Here is a 9,511-nt window from a genome sequence, read left to right as displayed (position 1 = left end):
TCATTGACCGTCCTAATCGGACAAGGACGATCACAATGTCAGTTTCTGGCTCCAACAGTGACGGGAGAAAGAGGGGGGGGGGGGGGGGGGCGCAGTTTACTGACAAGCAGCCGTAACTCAATTTGACGCTGTGTACACTTAGTTTAAAAAAGCCCTCATTGTGGAGGCAACGATGATGGAGAGTTCAACCGGGAAGTCAAACTCAAACAGCACACGACAAGTCATGTCACAAAGATCAAGTCAACACAAACACAGTGGAAACCCAAAGCACTTGATCCAGATGAACACAAAGCAAACAACCACAACATAGTAAGGACGTGACCGGAGTAAAAATACAGGATGAAGTCAGACGAAAAACAATCGAATGCCAACGAGACGAGAAGAGTTTGTGTCTGTTTCTCGGGACGTCCGGGAGCGTCTGATTGGCCGATCAATCCTCTCACTGGAGTGATAGCAATAGTTCTGCTAGATTAGCATGTAGCTCAGTAACAAACTGTATTGATCATGGTGACTTTCCATTATCTGGGGATAAGTGACTTGAAAAAGCTGCCTTGCGAGACGTGAAAAATAGACCCTGAATACAGGATACAAACATAGAATTTACATTTTTTTTACATCCTTTATTTATGCAGGGAGTCCTAATGATTTATGATCATTTTAATTAAGATTATTTGATATTTTTTCAGAAAAAGAAAACGGATGTACATCTCATCCGTGACATAATACAAATATTTTATTTCTTAATAAATGTAAAGAGGGATTCTAGTGTGTTTTAGTGACGTTTTAAAAGCACATTTTGATGCACGTCGGGTCAAATTATTCGACCGTCCACCACACAAACTAAAGACACATTTAATAAAGTTATTTGCTGAAAGCTCCTCTGTGTCTCCCGACCACGGAAAGAGAGAGATTTAAATAATATAATACTTCTGTTTCCCAAGTTAAATATTCTCCGGGGTTGGCTTGTCCTGAAATCCTGAAACAGCAGACTCATTAGGGCTTTTCCCTGAAACCGACTGAACATGTGACTCCGAGTGGTTCGGCCATTAGTCTGGTAACATCACCAAGGCAGGATGGATGTGAAGGAGAAGACACAGGTTAAGAGCTTTTTTTTTTATACTAATCAATTAAGACGTGGCTGCCGCCCAAAGAGAAACAGGCTGTAACTCCCTCGGGGGGAGGTTACTAATGTTGTATTTGCCCAGGTGGTCCGGTTTGCAGGATGACATCCCCCCTTTTTTAAAAAATGCTGCACACATCACCCGTCCGTCAGCATCGGGGTTTTAATAGAAAATCAATCGTTTTACCCGCTGGCCCGATATGGCACAAATCTGAGCAGCACTCACAGCGCTCTCGTGTTTGATTGTTGGCGCCTAAGTGATGTTTGGAAGCTAGCGGTGCATTAGCCACGCGGGGCACTAGCGCTCGGATCAATACGGCAGAAATGCAAGGCAGCATTACGGTGCGACGGGCAGCGCAGGTATCAGATGGCCTGTTTTTATCCCCGGCTTTATTAGCATTCCTTGGAAGTTATACCTCCAACGTTTAGTGTAATAATTATGATATTATAATTATAATCTGCTGCTCACTCAGCATGCAGAGTCTTTCCACTGATGCAGCAGTTTGATCTGATAAAACAAAAACTAAATGAGCAATTAATTAAATTAAATATTTAATCCCATCACACTGACTGATTTAATCATCAGATTACTCTTCCGGCTCCGTTTTCTGCTTTATAACAATTTGTGATTTTATAAATCGTCGTCTTCTTCTTCTTCTTCTTCTTTTTCTTCTTCTTCTTCTTCTTCACACAAAATGACAAAGCATTTCGCTTTTGGCACGAGTTCAAAAAAGCATTTCTAAACCTAAATCAAATTCCAGGCCAGACGGTGGGGAAAAAGTGGGAAAAAACTGCTGCATTTTCTACTTCAAGACTGATTGTTTTTGTTCATCATACGTGTATTGAATTCCATTTTTTGAAGCAGTTTTCAAGAAGTGTGTCACGTGAGAACACTGGAAACAAAACATAAAAAGACATGAGTCAGAATGATGTGGACATCGACACCGGAGTCAGGAAAAGGCAGATTCTGCTGTTCTGTGGTCTGTTGTTTATCCTTCTCGGGTAACAGTGACCTTACAAAAAATGTCATAAATCCCCATTCATTACCGGTATGTACATGATGTACCTTTTAGAATACAACCAAAGAAAGCAGCCATTTTAAATAGAATGCCTGTACCTGTCCTCACCTGCACCTGTCCACACCTGTAAAAGTCCTCACCTGTAAATGTGCTCACCTGTAAATGTCCTCACCTGTACCTGTCCTCACCTGTAAATGTCCTCACCTGTAAATGTGCTCACCTGTAAATGTGCTCACCTGTAAATGTCCTCACCTGTAAATGTCCTCACCTGTAAATGTGCTCACCTGTAAATGTCCTCACCTGTAAAAGTCCTCACCTGTAAAAGTCCTCACCTGTAAATGTCCTCACCTGTAAAAGTCCTCACCTGTAAATGTGCTCACCTGTAAATGTCCTCACCTGCACCTGTCCTCACCTGTAAATGTCCTCACCTGTACCTGTCCTCACCTGTACCTGTCCTCACCTGTACTTGTCCTCACCCGTACCTGTCCTCACCTGTAAATGTCCTCACCTGTACCTGTCCTCACCTGTATGCCCATTCACGTTTTCGTTTCTATAAATAGCCGGAGTGTAACTGGGAACGGCTCCTCTGCTGGTATGTAATGAAATATTTGTGTGACGTTCAACTTTAGTCACGTCGATCAGTTATATCACCTCTGATCATGTGACCTGGTTTGTTTACCTACGACTCTGGGTCATGTTCAATAAAAAGAACATTAATGGAACTGCTTTGGGGTACATTTTGAATGTAAACGTTAATATATTTTTAATAATAATAATGCACCAGGTTAGAGTTCCATCTTCGTTAAAATTTGTAGCGTTACAATCTCATTAATAACCACTGTAATCTCTCTAAATTAATCAATGTCGAATTAGGTATTCAGATTGTCAAACGTGACATATTATCCATCCTTCCTTATAAAGTTGAAATTGTGATTAAGCTGGCAAACGCCACCAGTAATTTAATCAATCCTATAAAATGATATATATATATATATTCCAACTGCTTTAAAGTCCATTATATAATGTAACAAGGACGTTCTACTAAAGTAAATTAACTTGAGTAACTATTCGTTATTTACATTAAAAAGTGACGTTCCCTGTGAGATGTCACAAACAAGAAAACTGCTTCCTTCGTTGGCTGTAACAGTTAAAACGCTTCTTCTTTGCTCTGAAGCGTTGCTGATGGATTTGTTGCCGTTTAAGCCGCCGTGAAAAAAACGTTGTGGCCCAGGTGTTCGACCTTGTGAGGTTCCCAGAGAAAGCACAACACCGTGAAAAAGAGAGCAAAGCCGGGCCGATCGCAGAGACAAGACCGCATCACATGGCGGCGAAGCCCGATGACACGCTTCAACACACAGAACACGCATGCAGACACATGCTTCATACTCCATGTTTGTTCTGTAGGCGGATCTGGACGCTGGAATGTCTACGGATGAGAGTAATTCAGACTCTGGGACGCTTCATGTACTTGATGTTCGTTCATAGTCGCTTTGCTGTTGTTATCATTTCAGGGGAATCATGAGCACCAAAGTATAAAACGTTCAGATTTACCAGAGGAATGGTAAATTGGGCTAAATATCAGCACTGATGCAGACGCCGACCTCCAGCTTCTGAAAAGTGAAGCCAATGCTGGAGTGCCTTTAAACATGCATCCTCTCTGCTGGCCACCAGGGGGCGACTCCTCTCTGGTTGTATAGAAGTCTATGAGAAAATGGTCCTACTTCTCTCTGCTGGCCACCAGGGGGCGACTCCTCTCTGGTTGTATAGAAGTCTATGAGAAAATGGTCCTACTTCTCTCTGCTGGCCACCAGGGGGCGACTCCTCTCTGATTGTATAGAAGTCTATGAGAAAATGGTCCTACTTCTCTCTGCTGGCCACCAGGGGGCGACTCCTCTCTGATTGTATAGAAGTCTATGAGAAAATGGTCCTACTTCTCTCTGCTGGCCACCAGGGGGCGACTCCTCTCTGGTTGTATAGAAGTCTATGAGAAAATGGTCCTACTTCTCTCTGCTGGCCACCAGGGGGCGACTCCTCTCTGGTTGTATAGAAGTCTATGAGAAAATGGTCCTACTTCTCTCTTGATGTATTATCTCAGTAAACATTGTAAACATGAGTTTATGGTCTCAATCTCTAGTTTCAAGTCTTCTTTAATCCAGCATGATGTTCATTTAGTACATTATGGTCCATTTAGAGTCCACCAGACCAGAAAGCAGGGGATGCTTTAGGGGGCGGGGCTACCTGCTGATTGACAGGTCCATTTAGAGTCCACCAGACCAGAAAGCAGGGGATGCTTTAGGGGGCGGGGCTACCTGCTGATTGACAGGTCCATTTAGAGTCCACCAGACCAGAAAGCAGGGGATGCTTTAGGGGGCGGGGCTTACCTGCTGATTGACAGGTCGCTACCAATGCAGTTAGCTACTAAGATGATCTTGAATTATAGAAGTCAACTTTGTTAGCAGCTTGACACCAGAATCCAGATGGATCCAGATCCCGTAAGGGTGCCGCTCTTGTTCATCAGATCCACCCGTCGCTCCTCCACAGTCTAAATATGGTCACTTCCTTCTCTGTTTGCAAAATAACCTCAAATGGCGATGACCAAAAATGCCGAACTCAAGGCTTTAAAACCGTAGACCACAAACCAACGGGTGACGTCACCATGACGACGTCCACTTCTTATATACAGTCTCTGCACTGTTAGCATTTAGCCTTACAGAGCTACTCATGTGGCTGCAGCACACAAAAAAAAGTGTCTTACAGCAGCAATACTTCTTCCAAAAGATTATATATCTTAAATATTTAAGTAGAAGAATTTTAAGTGTGAGACAACATTTTAGCATTTTTTTATTGTCAGCTTTTGGAAAACTCATTTATCTTTGGTGGTTTTCGCTTGTTTCGCTGTTTTGTGTGTGAGTTCACCAAAGGAAATATCTCAGCTGGTGATTTTGATCAACATCACGCTTCGGCGGCAGCGTCTGAAATGAATCACGTCTTCACGCTTACAGCGTGATCCGATTCTCCACGAACATGAAACGTTACCGATGGAGGACAGCAGAGGCCCGTTCAGAATGCAGCAGCGACATTCTTTAACTTGAAATGCATTTCTCACGGACATATGGAATTATTACTCAATATGTGTAACATTTCAAATCATGTGGTTTCTTCGTGTCGTTGCGTCATAGAAAGTATTTGTGTTTGATTCATAGTAGAACATGATCAGAATGCGGACAATGCAAGATTATATAATTATCTTAAATGTGATGATTTTATGCTTAAATCTGTAGTTTACTTCCATATTTGACTTTTTTTTCCTCTATTTTTTCAGCTGATGTTAAAGGGATGGAGGCTGGAGGGTTGCTGGTTCAAATCCCCACACAGACAGGTAAATAAAAAGCTTTTCTGTCAGTCTCTACGCTCTTTCAGCAGCTTGTGAAATAAAATACCTAGAATGTTTTTATTGTTGAGGCTGGTGCAGCGTCTTCACGGTCGATCTGTGGATCATTATGTGGATTACGACGCTGTGTTTGGGAGTTGATTCTCGTGTTGCAACAGACCAACTTCATCTGTTTGGAAAGCTGATAATGAGCACTAAGTGGAATATTTACCGGTGCCCAAACACGTTGGGTATATTAATCTCTCGCTAGCTGTACAGAAGTGTTTACACCAGAGCTCCACAAATATTGATTCCATGCTAATTAGCAGGCCTAGTTGTTTGGTCTATTTCAGAGTTGAATGATTTTGGTGATTCTCAATATCTTCATTCATATATTATGGAAACATTAATACAGATAAAATGTCATAAACAGGCCAAGAATCCGAGACCAAGCGGTTCTGTTTTGAACAATCCTATAAAGGGCAACACATTTTACTGGATAATTTAACATTAGCTGGACAAAACCCATACAAATTGCTGCAAAAAAAATCTTGTATTCTGTTAGAGCATTTGATTATTATTATTATTATTAATAATAATAATAATAATAATATTTATAATATAATAATGTTTATTTGTCAAGGGACAACGTGCAACATTCCATTGATTATTCAGAAATTGAAAAGATGCGTGCACCAGATTTAGTAAAAAATGAACATCCATCCAACAAAATACAGTACACAATAAAATACAAATACTCCATAGGTAGACACAAAAACAACAAAGCACTCACAAAACGTTCATGATACATAAGGCATCCTATACAATTAAATTCATGGTCCACAATCTACAATCTATTTGAATATAGAGCAATATTTATGTGGAACACACCATGTAATTGATTATATATAATACAAATACACAAAATGTCCTTGTAAATTACTATTCGGGTTACATATATAAAGATCTGTGACGCGGTTAAAGAGGACTGAAATGTTTACAGTACAACATCATTATGTCTGACTGAAGGGTCTGACTAATTGCTGTAATCGACTGTAATTACAGCGTACGGATAAAAAAATCTGGCCCTCTCTCATGTGATGACCACATGACGGCGTCCAGCAGCTTCCTCCTCATGCGTGCGTCTCATCTGCAAGCGATCGCCGTCTTGATCACTGTGATTAACGGCTTCGGCTCTGCCTGTAATTACCAACATTTATAATTCATTTAGAGGGAAAGCGAGTCGGAGCTGTGCAGGCAGCGCCGCCATATGCTACGCCGTCGCACTCGTTCTAGGAGTTATCATCACCACCATCACCATCATCATCATCATCATCATCATATTCAGCAATACAATATAGCAACGTTTTCTTTAGAGATGCACATCGACATCGGCTAAACGTCGTGTGGCGTTCGCTGTCGATTCTCCAACAACAGGAAGCCACTAAGAGGGCAGAGGGCATCGTGGGAGTATTACATCACTTCTACATTTAATTATGTTTTAGTTGCACGAAAGACGTGCGGACTGCAGTTATTTGACCAGCAGCAAAAAAACTATTCATTTTATTAAAAAAAAAAACAAGGATCTTTTTCATTTGCTTCACATACTTGTGTGATTGGATTTGTGCTCAAAGTAATGAAGCGCTGAATGACAAAATGGGATTAATAGTTACAAAATCACAAAACTGATAAGAAATAAATCATTTCAATTACTTATTAAAGAAAACAAGCTTCATAAACTTGTGTATCTGCTGCTTTACTCATTATAAACTGAATATCTTGATTTTGGACTCTCGGTCGGACAAAACAAGCACTTTGATGACGTCATCAATTTTGTTGAAATTGTAATTTTTGTTTCTACTTTGAGACATTTTATAAACTAAATGTTTTAATCTAAATAAGCTTTTCAGCTCCTGAAACATGTTTTCATCTAACAACATCAATATTAATCAGGATCTTATCGTTTATATGGTTTATATTCAACTCAACAGATGATCAATGTGTACTTATCAGTTGTGGGGAAAGTATTCAGTACTTTTACTTAAGTAAAAGTAACAATTTTTAACAAAAAGTTAAATATCTGCAAAAGTATTAGCAGCAAAATGTACTTAAAGAAATAATAATAATACATTTTATTCATTAAGCGCTTTGCATAGTACTCAAAGTCGCTACACAGTTCAAATAAAGTGTGTACTAAAATAAAGTATGGGAAGTAATAGTACTATTATGCAGAATTACCCCTGTGAGTGCTTACATTAAAAATAAAAATAAATAAGTATAGTTTTAATGTGAAATCCTCGTAAATAATAAGTAAAGCTGTCAAATATATCCAGTGGAGTAAAAGTACAATAATTCACTCTGAAGTGTTGTAAAAGTATAAAGTCAGTCAAATAAAGTACAAGTAGCTGACAATTACTCGACAACGTACTTGAGTAAAAGTACTGACACATTTGGTTGGAAGCAGATAAAGCAAAGGAATTGTCCGCGTGATTTAAAAAAAATATTTTATTCTTAAAAATGATGCAACAAAAAGTGATTATTTCCACAATTCGCCAGATGTTCAACGCGTTGCAGTCGCAGGTAATAACATCGATTCAGTGACAGATTCAACTTTGTGAAAAATAATCTGGCAGCTAAACTTCCCCCTTCATTTCTCTCTCAATCAGCGAGACCACGTGGTTTTTCTGTCTTTACAGTCAGCCAGTCAGTGATACGACATACCAGCTGCTAATTTGTTTCCCTCCATCGATGAATGGGAGCTGCGTAGTCAGGAGACGCCGGCTCAAATCCATTTCCACGCGTACGCACGTGTTCAGGTCACGTCTCCGACCTGCACTCGGATTTACACAGCGTCTGGGGTCGACCTCGCCAGGCACTCGCACATCATCACGGCCCGAAAGGAATTTGTTCCTCATGAACACACATTCCCACATGTGGAGTCACGAGGTTCTTCACAGGTGCACAAAAATAAAACACAATCCAAACGTCCATCAACAGAAATCTGATTTTCTTATTGAATCACTTTTTATCAAATCCTCCGTTTCAACTTCTTTATTTTGAGGTTTGTCTTCAACTTACTGTGTGTGTATGTATATATATATATATATATATATATATATATGAATGTGTGTATATACACTCAACAAAAATATAAACGCAACACTTTTGTTTTTGCTCCCATTTTTCATGAGATGGACTTAAAGATCTAAAATTCATTCCAGATACACAATATTACCATTTCTCTCAAACATTGTTCACAAATCAGTCTAAATGTGTGATAGTGAGCACTTCTGCTTTGCTGAGATAATCCATCCCACCTCACAGGTGTGCCACATCAAGATGCTGATCTGACATCATGATTAGTGCACAGGTGTACCTTATACTGCCCACAATAAAAGGCCACCCTGAAATGTGCAGTTTTGTCTCACAGCAAAATGCCACAGATGCCACAAGCATTGAGGGAGCGTGCAATTGGCATGCTGACAGCAGGAATGTCAACCAGATCTGTTGCTCGTGCATTGAATGTTCATTTCTCCACCATAAGCCGTCTCCAAAGGCGTTTCAGAGAATATGGCAGTACATCCAACCGGCCTCACAACCGCAGACCACGTGTAACCACACCAGCCCAGGACCTCCACATCCAGCAGGTTCACCTCCAAGATCGTCTGAGACCAGCCACTCAGACAGCTGCTGAAACAATTGGTTTGCATAACCAAACAATTTCTGCACAAACTGTCAGAATCCGTCTCAGGGAAGCTCAACTGCATGCTCGTCGTCCTCATCGGGGTCTTGACCTGACTCCAGCTCGTCGCCGTAACAGACTTGAGTGGGCAAATGCTCACATTCGATGGCGTCTGGCACGTTGGAGAGGTGTTCTCTTCACGGATGAATCTCGGTTTACATTGTTCAGGGCAGATGGCAGACAGCGTGTGTGGCGTCGTGTGGGTGAGCGCTTTGCTGATGTCAATGTTGTGGATCGAGTGGCCCATGGTGGTGGTGGGG

General features: G+C 40.8%; 1 protein-coding gene across 1 annotated transcript in view; it reads left to right on the top strand.

Moving 5' to 3' along the window:
- The window catches only part of LOC311015404 (phospholipase B1, membrane-associated-like), a 63,516-nt gene that overhangs the window by 15,229 nt on the left and 38,776 nt on the right, over window positions 1-9,511 (top strand). The window lies entirely within an intron of this gene.

This window comes from Eutrigla gurnardus (assembly GCF_963514095.1).
Source record: "Eutrigla gurnardus genome assembly, chromosome: 7".
In the NCBI taxonomy this organism is placed as follows: domain Eukaryota; kingdom Metazoa; phylum Chordata; class Actinopteri; order Perciformes; family Triglidae; genus Eutrigla; species Eutrigla gurnardus.
This window is presented reverse-complemented; position numbering and strand designations above follow the sequence as displayed.